Source organism: Babylonia areolata, chromosome 1, assembly GCF_041734735.1.
Source record: "Babylonia areolata isolate BAREFJ2019XMU chromosome 1, ASM4173473v1, whole genome shotgun sequence".
Classification (NCBI taxonomy): domain Eukaryota; kingdom Metazoa; phylum Mollusca; class Gastropoda; order Neogastropoda; family Buccinidae; genus Babylonia; species Babylonia areolata.
Genome location: NC_134876.1, coordinates 78824751 through 78841173, shown reverse-complemented (window position 1 = coordinate 78841173; position 16423 = coordinate 78824751). Strand labels below are relative to the sequence as shown.

The following is a 16423-nucleotide window of genomic DNA, read 5'->3' as shown; positions in this document are numbered from 1 at the left end:
TTTATCCCGTTGCATCTAAAAGCGTATTTTGTAATTGCTGTTTAACGACATGAAAGATTATTAACATTTTCATTGCAATCATTTTCAATAAATGGTAACCAAGCCTTAAATGATGGTTTTGATGCTTTACTTTGAGTGCCACAGAGCTGACTGTTTTGTTTAGTGTGTGTGTGTGTGTGTGTGTGTGTGTGTGTGTGTGTGTGTGTTTTATCTTCAGTTTAATGTCTATTCACTATAAGTGAATAAAGGAAAGGGAATGCATGTGAATATTAGTGTAAAAAAAGTATTCATGTTATGTATCAGAGGAAAAGTATATTATAAGAAAAAGGTCTAAAGAGATTGTGGTGTGTATTGAATGACGTGTCAAGGGAAGGAGAATATGTATATGCATATCAACAAGTATTAACCTACAACAATGTAAATATAAATAACAACATTAATTATAACACATCAAAGGAGGATACCAACTGGACTGGAGTTTAAAATTTCCGAAAACATTCTAAGTGTGTGTGTGTGTGTGTGTGTGTGTGTGTGTGTGTGTGTGTGTGTGTGTGTGTTGGGAACCATCCCAACAACGACTGTCCTAAAACCCTCTTGGCCAAGACAGTGGGGATGTAACTTGGGCAAAACACTCTCCACTATAAATCAGAAGCAAAGATGGTCCGCACAGGAGTTACCTCCGCTGCTGTTCTGATGGTCATAGTCGGACACGACTGACTATTATACAATGTTTAAAAAAAAAAGTGTGTTTGTGTGTGTGTGTGTGTGTGTGTGTGTGTGTGTGTGTGTGTGTGCGTGCGTGGAAGGTGGTAAATGTGATGAGTGAGTGAGTGACAGACAGGCAGACAGACAGACAGACAGACAGACAGAGAGAGACCCTCCTCGTGATGGTGGTGTTTCTCACGAGAACACGAACTTTTTCAAGCAGAAATCTTTACTATTTCTACTTCTAATCTTCACCATTTCAGTCGTTGTAATCCTCACACCAGAATGCTCAGACTAAAAACTGGAGACCAAAAAGATAATGAAATTGATATACTTTTTGCAAACAGTTGCATGTGCGCCGAAAATATAGCTTCAGTGTCTATGCGCAGTGATGGCCTAGAGGTAACGCGTCCGCCTAGGAAGCGAGAGAATCTGAGCGCGCTGGTTCGAATCACGGATCAGCCGCCGATATTTTCTCCACCTCCACTAGACCTTGAGAGGTGGTCTGGACGCTAGTCATTCGGATGAGACGATAAACCGAGGTCCTGTGTGCAGCATGCACTTAGGCGCACGTAAAAGAACCCACGGCAACAAAAGGGTTGTTCCTTGACAAAACTGTAGAAAAACCCACTTCGATAGGAAAACAAATAAAACTGCACGCCGGAAAAAAAAGGGGGTGGGGGGTAGTGACGCGACGCGCTCTCCCTGGGGAGAGCAGCCCGAATTTAACACAGAGAAATCTGTTGTGACAAAAAGAGAAATACAATACAATACAATACAATACAATACAACAAAAGGGTTGTCCCTGGCAACATTTTGTAGAAAAATCTACTTCAATAGGAAAACAAAAAACTGCCGACAGAAAAAAAAAAAAAACATAATAGGGTAGCGCTCTCAGTGTAGCGACGCGCTATCCCTGGGGAGAACAGAGAAATCTGACGTGAAAAAAAAAAGTAATGCAATACAGTACAATACAATACAATACAATACAATACAATACTTGTCTGATCTTTTTCATCCTTTTTCTTCCATCCCTTTTCATCGCGTTCCTCTGTGGACTCGTGTAGTCTTTTGTAGGCCTGTCCTATACCGTAAAAAACAAGAACAAAAAACCAAACAATTGTATTGTATTGCATTGTGTTGTATTACTCATTTTTGTCACGACAGATTTCTCTGTGTGAAATTTGGGCTGCTCTCCCCCCGAGGGAGGGTGCGTCGCTACACTGAGAGCGCCACCCTCCCTCCCCCGTGCGTGTATGTGTGTGTGTGTGTGTGTGTGTGTGTGTGCTTAGTCTTTGATACAGTTCATTGTTTTCCTATAATCATGTCAATTATATTTGGGGCCCTTGTGCGAAAAGGGGTAGAGCGCATTATGCATACCTATTATGTATTGCTATTAATCAAAGTCAATAAACACACATTGTATACATTAAGTTACCAGTGACAACCTTGCATTGCCTTCCACGGCTGATCATTTTTACTGGTCATCGTTTCGCAACACCAGAGGAAAAAAAAAAAAAAAAAAAAAAAAAAAGGGACAAAAATGGCAGGGGAGATAAGTGATCTACTTGGCTAGACCAATAAGAATGTAAGAATTACTTCCCTTAAGGGGTTGTAGCAGTGGTAGTCTTCAGTTTAACGTCTTCCGCTTTAAGTGATATTAGACGGAAAAATAGGGTTTTTTTTTTGTTTTTTTTTTGTTTGTTTTTTTTTTGGGGGGGGGGGGGGTTGGGAGGGGGGGGGGGGGGAGGGGGGGAGACGGCGGGGCGTGGTGGTGGGAACGGTATTTGGCAGAGGGTAAAGAATGGTGTGTGTGTATGTGTGTGTGTGCGCGTGTGTGCGCATGTGTGTGTGTGTGTGTAGTGGGGAAAGATACAGAGCATTGGGCAAAAAATAAAACATTAAAAGGGGAGACATAGGCACAATATAGAAGGAAACGCTAACATCAAACAACTGTAACAACTATAACAAATGTCCAATAGGACTATGCAACAAACCTTCTGGAGTAGCAGATAACATCTTGAAATTGACAAAAATACATTCAAAAGAATTTTCCGAGAAGTTTGGTAAAAACGATTTCAGACTCTGACATTCAAAGAGTATGTGTTTGCTAGAAATAGATTCTCCACATATGCATTTAACATCTCTGCTGAACTTTGTTTTAAAAGCGTTCAGCTTTATCCTGTTTGATGATGCCTGAATTTGCCTTAATCTGAATAAATTACTGAATGTATTTGGTTGATTGATAGATTCCCGTTGTTGAATATTATTTATACTTTTATTTTAAACTTTGCCATTTTGCTGGTATACTCCCCTGACTTTGCTCCATGATGCTTTTTTCTAGTAAGCGGTACCCCTCTTGTACAGACAAAGGCACATAAAGGTCTGTGGTTCCCTGTTGGTGTTTTGCACCTTTTCTTGCAGCCCTGTCAGCCCATTCATTATATAGGAGACCAAGGTGAGAAGGAACCCAACAAAAAGTTATATGTCTTCCTCTCAAATTCTAAAGATGTACAATGTGATTTATTTATATTATTATTTTGGGGTTGTGTGTGTGTGTGTGTGTGTGTGTGTGTGTGTGTGTGTGTGTGTGTGTGTGTGTGTGATAGAGAGAGAGAGAGACAGAGACAGAGAGACAGACAGAGAGAAAGAGAGACAGAGACAGAGAGACACAGAGAGAGAAAGAGACAGACAGACAGAGACAGAGACAAGACAAAGACAGACAGACAGACAGAGACAGAGACAAGACAAGACAAGGGAAGACAAGACAAGACACAATAATTATTTATTTCGAGGGTAATAGATGAGCACTGGTGTGCTTTTTTACATTAAGTCCCCGCCCTGAATAGGGTCTACACTACATAATACTAAATTAGATTAAAGCATGGTGTCTTTTGAAATACATAAGAGGGGAAATGTCAAACAATTAAACACACACACACACACACACACACACACACACACACACACACACACACACACACACACACACACACACACACACACACACACACACACACAAGCACACACATGCACAAGCACAAGCATGGTGTTAGTGAAATACACAGGAAAAAATGAAAAAAAAGTGAATGAAACAAACACACACAACACACACCGCACCACAGACCGGAATGGGGGATGGAGGGTGAGGGAGGTTTTCAGTCAACAGTACACAAGTGACAAACGGTATCAACAGAATGAGCAATTCACATAACACATTATGACATAAGGTGGGAAATGTAATGTGTGTAAGACAGACAGACAGACAGACAGAGAGAGAGAGAGAGAGAGAGAGAGAGAGAGAGAGAGAGAGAGAGAGAGAGAGAACACTGAATTCTGAACACTGAAATGTTTAATGTCATTAGCTGAAAAGCTCTGGTGACATTGTAGGTACTAATCAGAACAAAATGGTGCAAAATATATAAAAAATAGAACAGAAAGAAAAAACCAAAGAATTGAAACAACATAAACTAGTAACAGATTTGCGACACTTTGTAATTAGCTTAATGTACATGTGACAGGGGGGTAATGTGCCTTTTTTCAGTCGTTCGTCTCCAAGGTTTGAACAGCACACAGAAAACAAAGTACAGATAAATCATATAATAAATATTCACGCATGTAACATCGACACATCATATCAATACAAACACATACTAAAGTACATATAAATCCTGTCGAGATTGACCATTCAAATGTAGCCATGTAGCCCTTCCTTTTTATCCATGTTTTTTTTTCTCATAGAACCCATACTAATTTTCAATTGATTAATGAGTATTTGGACCGATGATGGACGTATATTTATTGCCTCGGATACATATTTTGCAAGTGAAAGTATCATATCTTCATTTTCTGTCATCAGTATGCCGAACCAATCTTTTCTCTGCGCTGGAGCTGTATTGAAAAGGGTACAGTTTATTCGCAATTCATCGTATCTTTTGTAGTTGAATATAAAATGATTTTCATCTTCTGGGTTTTCGCCACACATTGGGCAAGGAGATGTTGTTTCGTCTGAATCGAACCATCTTCTGTTGGCATTCAGTCCAAGTGCTTTCAATCTGAGCTTCGCAAAGCAGATTTTATGCCATTTATATTTTATAATCTTAATATGCTTCTCCGTTTGAAATTGTGATTTAAATGAATAAAAACCATTTATACCTATCTTTGCTCTGTAATTCTCCGTGCCAGTTTTGTTTGTAACATGTTGTAAGTCTCTCTTTAAATTCTGATACAAAGCTGCTCTCGTGCCCTAATCCTTGGCTCATCCAAACAAGACCGAATCCATGTTCCGTTAGTGTTTTCTTGATGTGGAATACCCAGATCTGTTTGCCCTTCTCTTGCATCAGCAGCATCTCGTATGCTTGTCTACACAATCGTGATGTTGACAGTCTTGTTAGTTTGAGCCAATATTTTATGCATTTTATAATTGATCTAATATGCAATGGGTACCTGCCGGTTTCGCCATACATTATAGTGTTTGATGAGTGTAATGGGACACCAAGAAAGCGCTTCATTTATCTCTAGTCCAACACTCACACACACACACACACACACACACACACACACACACACACACACACATGAGTGCGTGCACGCACGCACATGCATAAGCACACACACACGCACGCGCACACACACGAGCACGCACACACACAGAGTTTTGATTTTTCTTTCTTTGATGTGTGTGTATTTGATTGGGGAGGGATGCAGTGTGATTTGAAATGTAGAACAGACCTCCGGGCCGCTCCTCCCTACAGGAAGTGGTTTATTTGCTGTTTTTGAAATGTGTGATAAAAGTAATATGGTGGTGGTGGTTTTGTTGTTGTTGTTGTAGTTGTAGTTTTGTATCTTTTAGTTTTTTCCCCCAGATATTTGTTTCTGGGTAAATATTATTTTAAAGCGACATCTTTAAATCAACATACACCATTCTGATTTCTTTCCAATTTAGATTGTTGACATTGGGTGTTGTTTTGACCCACTTGTTTTCTGAGTGTAAAGATTATTGCTTCACTCCTCGTCTGAGATATGTGATTGGCCGGCTGGTATTTTTACTGTCTAGTCCAGCGTGCCAGAGTTATGAATGTTTTTGTCTGTGAAGTTGTACCTGCGTTACAGTTATTTTCATTATCATTATGAGTGGTCAGATTTAAGGACATGTCAACAGATAGAAATGTATGAAAATGTACACCCGCGCCTGCCATGTGCAACACGGGTAAACAGAGAACACGTGATTTTTGTTGTTGTTGTTGTTGTTGTTGTTGTTGTTTTTTGTTGTTGTTTTTTCACAGCTAAATGGGTTTGTGAACAGATCAATCCTTCTTTTCTTTTTTTTTTCTGTTTTGGTTTTGGTTTTTTGTTCTTTTCTGCAACACACACACACACACACACACACACACACCTACACACCTACACACACACACACACACACACACGCACGCACGCACTCACTCACTCACCCACCCATGCACACACAGCCATATATGCTTCTCCCGCGCGCGCGCGCGCGCGCACACACACACACACACACACACACACACACACACACACTGCACACACACAAATTAATATTTGCATCCAACCCTTCAGGAACGCGCGCATTTTAATAACACGTAGCAAGTGCAGTCATAGCAATACTAAAATATGTGCTTCTCCATTGCTTCACTTGGTAAACTATTCGATGTCAATAATGCCAAGATTCAAACTTAAGGGGGAAGTGGGGTGTCTTGGTGTTTTGATTTTTCTTTCTTTGATGTGTGTATTCTTTGATTGGGGAGGGATGCAGTATGATTTGAAATGCAGAACAGACCTCCAGGCCGCTCATCCCTACAGGAAGTGGTTTCATTTGCTGTTTCTGAAATGTGTGATAAAAGTAATATGGGGGTGGTGGTTTTGTTGTTGTGGCTGTTTTTTCCTTATTTCCCCCAGATATTTGTAAAACGCACACACTCACTCACCCAAGCACATCCACCCACACACAATTCTTCACTTGTTCGCACACGTGTGCGCGCGCGCACACACACACACACACACACATACACACACGCACGCATCCATTTGTGTGTGTGTGTGTGTGTGTTTTTTTTTTTTTTTTTTTTTTTTTTTTGTGTGTTTTTTTTTGTTGTTGTTTTTTCCAAAGACAGGTTGAGGTGTTTAGATGATGAAAAAAAAAGGTAAGGGGAAAAGGATTTTTTTTTTTTTTTTTTTTAATTGTGCATGAAGTTCCCCCCCCCTCCCCGCACCTCGCCCCCCCCCCCCTCCCCCGTGAGTTTTCCCTGAAGGTCAAGGTCAGAGGCATGTCAGGATGAACAGTGAACATGGTTTGTGCCCAGCTGGATGGATAAAGGACAGTTTGATGGAACCTGTTTCGGTTCCCTGCACGCCCACACCTACACACACACACATCTCCCTTCCTCATCCCTACCCAACCCCGATCCCCCACACACATACATACAAGCAAACCTCTTTTATTTTTATTTTTTAAATTTTATTTATTTATCTATTTATTTATATATGTACCTTTTTTGTGGTTAGCTCCTGTCCATGCTTTAAAAGAATATTGTTCAAAAAATTATGGATTGCACTTTTTGCTCGAGAGCGAAAGTCCAGATTATCAGCCTTTTTGATTGTTTTTCTTTTTTTTCTTTCAGTACTCAGTGTTAGTGCCGTATTGTTTTGTTTTTGTTTTATATGTATGTGTATTTTCTGTGGAACATTATATACGTGTAATAACCATTCTGTTCTTTGTTTATTTTTATGTTTGACTTTGAACCATTCTTTTCTTTTTTTATTTTTATGTTCGATTTTGATAAAAACAGACAGGGTTTATCAGATCATGTACAGAGGGGTAGATATGAAATCTTTAGACTATAATTAATGTCTAGTCTTTCAATAATTTCAGCTAATGTTCAGGGCCTAGGTGACTTTCAAAAAAGACGTGATGTCTTTCAGTTTCTTAGACAAAAAAATACGTCAATATATTTCCTGCAAGATACCCACTTTGTAAGTAAACAAGAGAGACAGATAAGAGCTGAATGGGGATATGAATGCTTTTTTGCATCATATACATCACAATCAAGAGGCGTAGCAATTCTGTTTAATAATAATTTTGATTTCAAAGTAAAAAATATAATTAAGGATGTTCATGGGAACTATCTGATCATATCAATTCAAACTATGGAAAGAAATATCGCACTGGTAAATATTTATGGTCCGAATAGGGATAATCCTCAGTTTTATGTAGAATTAAGTAATAAGATTAAAGAACTGGAATCCGAAATAATAGTAATTGGAGGGGACTGGAATCTAGTTTTGAATCCACCATTAGATTACAGTAATTACAAACATGTTAACAATCCTAAGGCACAAACAGAAGTTATTAAATTGACAGGTGATCTAGAACTGGTAGATATATGGCGGGAAATAAACCCAGAAATACATAGATTTACATGGAGAAGATTAAATCCACTACAGCAAGCTAGATTAGACTTTTTCTTAATATCCGAAAATTCACTAGCTAATGTAAAAGATGTAGACATTTTGTTCGGATATAGGAGTGATCATTCTTTTATTTCAATAAAGTTTGAGTTTAGAAAAGATACTCAGTCAAGGAATTTTTGGAAATTCAACTCATCACTTTTAAAAGATAAAGAATATGTAGATATGATAAATAATACAATTGAAAACATAAAAGAACAGTATGCTGCACTAGTATATAATAGATCAGAAATATGTAATATTCCCATAGAACATTTACAATTTACCATATCGGATCAGTTATTCTTAGATACCTTGATAATGGAAATAAGGAAAAAATCAATAGAGTATAGTTCTAGAAAGAAGAAAAAGGACACACAAACAGAAAAGCAACTTGAAGAAGAAATTACAAGCTTAGAAAGTAAAAGTTGTAAATCTGAGGAAGATTTACAGCAAATACAAGAGAAGAAGAATAGTTTAATTGCACTAAGAAAAACTAAAATACAAGGAATATTGTTAAGAAGCAAAGCTAGATGGGCAGCGGAAGGAGAAAAGGTATCAAAATATTTTTGTAACCTTGAAAAGAGACATTATGTTAGCAAACAAATGTTTAAACTAGTATCTAAGAATGGTAGAAATTTAGATAAGATAGAAGATATGCTGCAAGAAACGAAAGAGTATTACAACAAATTGTATGAGGAGCAGGAAGTAAAAGACATTAAGTTAGAAAAGTACGTTAATAATTCGCCTAAACTAACAGAGACAGAAGCCAACTCGATAGAAGGTAAATTAACTTTGAATGAGGCATCACTAGCACTAAAAAATATGAAAAATGGTAAAAGCCCAGGAACAGATGGAATGACAGTTGATTTCTTCAAATTTTTCTGGAAACAGATAGGTGGTATTGTTGTACGATCTTTAAATGAAGGGTTTGAGAAAAAAGAGATGTCCATTACACAAAGAGAAGGTATCATAATTTGCCTACCAAAAGGAGATAAACCCAGAGAATATCTTAAAAACTGGCGTCCAATATCTCTGTTAAACGTAACTTATAAAATTGGCTCTACCTGCATCGCAAATAGAATGAAAACAGTCTTGGATAAACTTATTAATGAAGATCAAACGGGTTTTGTATCTGGCAGATATATAGGAGATAATCTAAGGCTTATTTATGATATAATCTATTACTTGAAGGAAAAAAATCTACCAGGACTATTAGTTTCAATAGACTTTGAAAAGGCTTTTGATTCAGTTAGTTGGAAATATATGCATAAAGTTTTAAAACATTTGGGTTTTGGCGAGGATATTCGTAGATGGGTAAAAGCGTTCTACACCAATATGAAATCCTCAATAGTAGTTAATGGTAAAGTATCTACAAGTATACAGATTGAACGAGGCTGTAGACAGGGAGACCCACTCTCGCCATATTTGTTTATTTTGTGCGCAGAGATAATGGCTTGCAAAATTCGTCAAAATACAAACATAAAAGGTATTAAGATATCAGAGGTAGAATTTAAGATTAGCCAGTTTGCTGATGATACGTCTTATTTTTTAGAGGGTGACAAAAAATCATATGGAGAACTGTTCAAAGAACTAGAAGATTTTGAAACAGTCTCAGGACTCAAATTAAATCACGAAAAAACATGCAATGTATGGCTGGGAAATAAGCGTAATTGTGATACAGTTTATTTATCAAATTTGAAAATGAATTGGAATCCACCACAGTTTAAAATCCTTGGGCTCTGGTTTACTAATGATTTAAGTAATATGATAGATTTAAATATAACTGATAAGTTCAATGAAACAAAAAAACTGTTTAACGTGTGGATAAAAAGACCAATTACACCTCTAGGAAGAGTAGCTGTCCTTAAGTCGATTATCTTGTCAAAATTAATTTACTTATGGATTATGCTTCCAAATCCACCAGATAACAGTATTCAAGAATTGCAAAAAATGTGTTTTAATTTTGTATGGGATAAAAAGAAGGACAAAGTTAAAAGATCAGTGGCAGTGCACAGTGTACAAAACGGAGGTATAAATATTCCACATATTCTATCATTTATAAAAGCTTTAAAACTCACATGGTTGAAAAAATGCTACAATATGTCGTATCGTCCAAAATGGAAAATTATATTATCAAAAGAATGTCCAGAAGTTGAAATGTTACAAGAATATGGCCCAGTAGTTCTTACAGTTGGAAGACGTATAATAAACCCCTTTTGGAAAGATGTGTTTCGTAGCTACACAGAATTTTATGACAAAACTGATATACATGTTGAGCAAGATATCCTGATGGAACCTTTGTTTTTCAATAACAAATTTAAGATTGATGGTAAAGTCTTGTATTTTGAAGACTGGGTCAGAAAAGATGTTTATTATGTGAGAGACATTGTGAAAGGGAATGGACATTTTTTCAATATTCAAGAAATCCAAGATAAAATTGAAAATCGAGTCCCAATGTTAGAATTCTTTGGTTGTGTTAATTCAGTTAAAAGTTTTTTAAGAGAAAAAAACATAACACTTGAAAACAATGATCACAATGGAATCAGCCTTAATAAAGCATACACTACAATGATAAAGGCACCAAGAGGAACGAAATGTTTCTACGAAATAATAATTGGAAAACCAGAAAAGCCAAATGCCTGTAAAAATTGGGACTTGATTTTTGAAAACAAGCTTGATTGGAAAAACATTTTTTTCAATACAAAAAAAATCCATGAAATAAGGTTGAAATGGTTCCAGATGAAAATTAATTACCATATTCTTGTGACAAATTCGGTTTTGATGAAGATGGGAATACTCCCACATAACATGTGTAATTTTTGTAAGGATGAAAGAGATACAATTCTGCATTATTTATGGGAATGTAACCATGTACAACATTTTTGGAAGGAGTTTGTGAGATATTTAAAAGAAATGTGTTTACATTGTGATAGACTTAACCTGAATGACACACTGGTGCTTTTTGGACATAACAAAATGAGAACTGATGAATGTTTCTCATATATCTTATTGACAGCTAAATTCTATATATATAAATGTAGAATCAACAAAGTAAAACCAACATTACAAATGTTCAAAAGGGACCTCAAACAGGCATATGAAATAGACAAGTATGCCTTTAACATAACTATGGAATATAACAAGTTTGTGGAAAAATGGGCACTTTATAATTGTTTGATACAAGATTAAGCTTTTCAATGATACCTTGGAACTTTGACATTGAACATATATTGTTTTGCTGTTATAGATTTGTCAGTACTTAGAACTTAATTATATGCCTACCCTATACTTTCTAATGCACAAAACATATAAATTCTGTATCTGTAAACCTTTGTCTGAATAAAAAATGTTGAAAAAAAAAAAAAAAAAAAAAAAAGAAAGCGCTTCATTGCAAATGTATGTACCTTTTCCATTTGGTTATTTGACATGAGTCCCCATATTTCCGCTCCATAGTTCAAGGCTAGTTCAATTGAGAGAGAGAGAGAGAGAGAGAGAGAGAGAGAGAGAGAGAGAGAGAGAGAGAGAGAGAGAGAGAGAGAGAGATAGATAGATAGATAGAGAGAGAGAGAGAGAGAGAGAGAGAGGTTGAGATGGTTTATTCATATAGGCCACAGCCCCTTTGAAGGGGGATATACAGTAAGATGCTGGTCTCACATTCAAAAGTCTTCATAATGTTTCATATACACTTCTCCTTTTGAGCGATTTATATAGATAAAGAGCGAACTCCTGGACAGTCTTTTCAAGAGAGAGACAGAGAGAGACAGAGACAGGGACAGAGACACACAGAGAGAGAGAATGACAATGACAAATATTTTAATTGTGAAGGCCATCGACCCATATACAAATCTACATACATAGACACACACACACACACACACACACACACACACACACACACACACACACACACACACACACACACACACACTGTATCAACGCACATGCTGTCTTGATCATTCACTATTACGCACTGGTATGGGTGGGGCTGATGTCTAGGTCTCCCAACATAATGATTGCCGGTGACACAAGTCTCTTTTATTCATACAGTGTAATCCAGATAGAGGGCATTGACTGCTTCGGGTTGGTGTGCGGGTCAAGCATCTGCTTTCTCTCTCTGTGTCTCTCTCTCTGTGTCTCTGTCTGTCTATCTGTCTCTCTCTGTGATTTATATGTGCTTTGTTTTCTGTGTACTGTCCAATCCTTGGAGACGAGCGACTGAAAAAAGGCACATTATACCCCCTGTCTTTGTCTCTTCCACTGTCTCTTTCTCTGTCGCTTTCTCTATCTCTCTCGCTCGCCCGCTCGCACTCGCTATTTACCATTTTGCTTCTATAAGCGGTTCTTCTTCTTTATGTGCGGTTAAAAAAATATATATTAATTTATTTTTTATCTGTTGTGGCTTTGATCATCGATAAAGAAGGTGAACGAAATGGTGCAGCATCTCAGCGGAGATTTTGTACATTGTAGATGCATTTTCCTGTTTTGTTTTGCTTGGTTTGGTTTTTGTTGCTGTTGTTTTAAACTTGCTGCTATGACTGTCATAACTGCTATCATTGCTACCTTTTTATATTATTATTGTTACTGTTATTATTATTATTATTATTGTTGTTGTTGTTGTTGTTTTATTATCATTTTATCATCATTATTATTGCCGTTGCAGTTTTTATTGTGACTATGGCGATGATGATTATTCTTCTTTCTTTTTTTCCTAATGATGATGATTTCTTCGTCTTCTTCTTATTCTTCTTATAATAATTATCATTATCATTACTATCACTATCATCATTATTATTATTGTTATAATTAGCATCATTATTATTTGTTGTTGTTGTAACTTGTTGAAGTGCAGTTATTCTTTTAGTTATTCCAAAAATGTTCTCATAGAATCTAATAACACTACTGGTGAACAGACGCAAACAATACGTTTATCGATATGTGCTTATTCTTGTGAATACATTAAGTTTTACAGAAACAAAACTGGCACATCCAAGGTAGCCTTTGTGGTTGGCTTGGCCATAAATAACATGATCTGTCTGCCTGCTTTCCGCACCAAAAAATGGCGGAATGCCCGCGTCTGAACCGCTCAGTGCTGAATCACAGGCAATGATTATGATCATTATCTTTACAAATGAGTCACGGAATAATACAGCGCTTTCGGAACTAATGTGCAGATTTGCACTTTTCATCTGATTAGAATCCAGAGTGGAGCTTTAATATGTGACGGACCGGTGCGAACAATATCTCCATATTCGTTCTTCACACCTACGAACACTGAACTGGTCATGGTGTATGGAAATCTGACACGTTTTTTACGTAGGCTATGTAAAAATAATGGGTTTCCTGTCGGTTGACATTTCTTCGCTTTCCCTGTCTCCCTTCCTGTCTGTTATTCAGGGAGACCAGTGTTATTTTGTGAATGACGAGCTTGTACCACGAGAACAATAGCTTTTATTTTCCACACTATTCATGCTTTCTTTCTTTTCTTTTTTTCTCTCCTTTTTTTCGCTCCTGATATAAACACCGGCGACGGTGTATCAATAATTCCTTATCGGTCGTGATACGTACAGTGAAACAAGATATCTGCTATCGTCACACACACACACACACACACACACACACACACACACACACACACACACACACACACACACACACACACACACACACAGAATAAGACATACATACATACATACAGACACACAGACGGCCAGAGAAAATGTGGCAGTTAGAGACGGAGACAGAGACCTAAACAGAAAGACGTTTTGCATTTCTTGGTACTTTGTGTGTGTGTATGTGTGTGTGTGTGTGTGTGTGTGTGTGTGTGTGTGTGTTTTGTTTTCACATGCATCTTTCTTTTTCTTCCCCTTTTCTTTTCAATATTCTCCCCCATTTCTTTGTGTGTGCCCAGGAAATCAATCACAGAATTTGACAAAGTGCCGCTCCTTCTGAGCATAGGAGTTTAATAAGAGCAAGAGAGCTTAACGAGTATTCAGAGAGTTTAACAAGATAGTTTGACAAGTATTCGGAGAGTTTAACAAAGTATTCGGAGAGTTTAACAAGTAATCAGAGAGTTTAACAAGTAATAAGACAAGTGGTGAGCAATTTCGTTTGGAGTCTTATCTGTGGTCCACTTGATTTTCTATTGTCGGAAACTTTGCACAAACTCTACTTCCTGGTCAACTTTATTGTTTTTATTAGACACATAGAGAGAGAGAGAGAGAGAGACAGAGACAGATGCAGAGACAGAGACAGAGACAGACAGACAGACAGAGACAGAGAGGCAGAGAGACATAGACAGACAGAGACACACAGAGAGAGAGAGAGAGAGAGAGAGAGAGAGAGAGAGAGAGAGAGAGAGAGAGAGAGAGAGAGAGAGAGAGAGAGAGAGAGAGAGAGAGAGGACACTGGAACTGGACACTGGAATTATTTATTGTCATTGCCAAGAAATGTCTTTTGACAAGGGGGCAACAACATAAATTCACATATATTTGCTTCAAAATAACAAAAACTCTCTTTGTTTTCACAACCATTCAGTCGATTCAAACCAAGAAAATATGCAATCATTACAAACACTTAAGTCACATCCTGACAAAAACGTAAGGAAATGGAACTAAAGAAAAAACAAAAAAAAATATAACAATAACAAAATGACAAAATGAATGGGGACTGACTCGACCATCCACTCAAGAATATATCGAAACTAATTCAGACTGACTCAACAATACACTCATGTATGTATTACTGTGTTTTCTGTTTTGCCTAAACAAGATAGCAACTTCTGCACTGATTATAATCAAGTGCCTTCTAAGCTGTTAATACCATTTTGACTTATGTACCCTTGTCTTATTGTTTGTGCGTCTGCAATGAATTTAGCAATGATCTAATATGATTTCATTTTCAGATGATAAAACAGTAACAACATCATGACTTTTAGCTACATCTGTTTTAAATAATGTACATCTTTCTCGCACAGTATTATACACTTCACACTGAAAAAGAAAATGTTCTTCGTCATCCACCTGGTATCCACAGACAGGACATGGTGATTGTGTGGAAGTCCAAGGTTCAAACCATCCCCTGTTTGCATTAAAACCCAGAGTTCTTAAACTAAATCTTGCGTAATTTATTCTACGCCACTTATCTGTAATGATTCTGAGGTATGCTTCAGGTTGAAATATACTTTTAAATGAAAAGAACCATCAATCTTTTCCTTTACTTTCCATGTCAGAATGCCAGTTTTGTTTAAAAAAAACCCAAATGAGTCTATCTCTGAATTCTGCAATAAACAGTTGTTCGTCTCCTACAACCTGGGACAACCACACAATTCCAAAACCATGTTCAGTTAGAACCCTCTTCACTTTATAACACCAGTTTTCTTTTCCTAACTCCATTTGCAAAAACATCATATCATAGGCCTGTTTGCTCAGACGTGTTTGTGGAAGCATTGACAATTTTAACCAATATCTAATACATTTGACAAGCGTTCTTATGTACAAAGGGTATCTTCCAGTTTCCCCATTAAGAACCGCATCGGAGGAATGAATTGGAACATTTAGAAAGCGTTCAATTGCATAAGTATGCATTCTCTCAATATGTGAATTAACCCTTAGTCCCCAGATTTCAGCTGCATATGTAAGTAAAGGTTCTATTTGTACGTCGAACATTTTTTTCCAAAATAGACAACAATCAATCAAGTTCAGTTTTCTAACTGTTTTCAAAATTTCGATAACGCCCCCCCCCCCCTTTTTTTTTTATTTAAATTTTTTCTACCTTTTCTGCAAAATTCTTCCCATGCATTACTCAAACTTAATTTTGTTGTAAAACCCTCCTCAAATTCTTATATGAATTAACTACCCCAACTTCTGTATTTCTGTACAACCATTTTTCATACGTTGATAGATGACCACCCATTCTAAAAAACCATAATATTTGTTTTATCCAGATTTACAGTCAGTTCAAATCGATCGGCTTCTTCTTTCAAGGCATTTAACTGGTTGGTTTTGCAAACCTTTAACTGTCCCTGACAACAGAATGACATCGTCAGCAAAAAGCAACAGAAATATCTCAACAGCTCCTGGTAACAGCTGGACACCTTGCCGACCTCTTTTGGAACGTTCGACAGCTAATTCATTCATAAAGCTTAAGCTAATTCATTGTCTTCCCTTTTCTTTCTAATGTTCTCCCCACGCCTTTCTGTGTGCCCAGACAATCAATCGCAGAATATGACAAAGTGCCACTCCCTCTG

At 37.2% G+C, this 16423-nt stretch overlaps 1 protein-coding gene across 2 annotated transcripts in view; it reads left to right on the top strand.

Moving 5' to 3' along the window:
• Positions 1-97, top strand: part of LOC143287761 (major facilitator superfamily domain-containing protein 6-like) — a 29682-nt gene extending 29585 nt beyond the window's left edge. For both annotated transcript variants that reach the window (XM_076596040.1, XM_076596049.1), the window contains exon 7: positions 1-97. This exon is cut by the window's left edge and continues 1604 nt beyond it. The gene's annotated coding sequence lies outside the window, so the exon portion shown is untranslated.
• Positions 98-16423: the final 16326 nt, after the last annotated feature.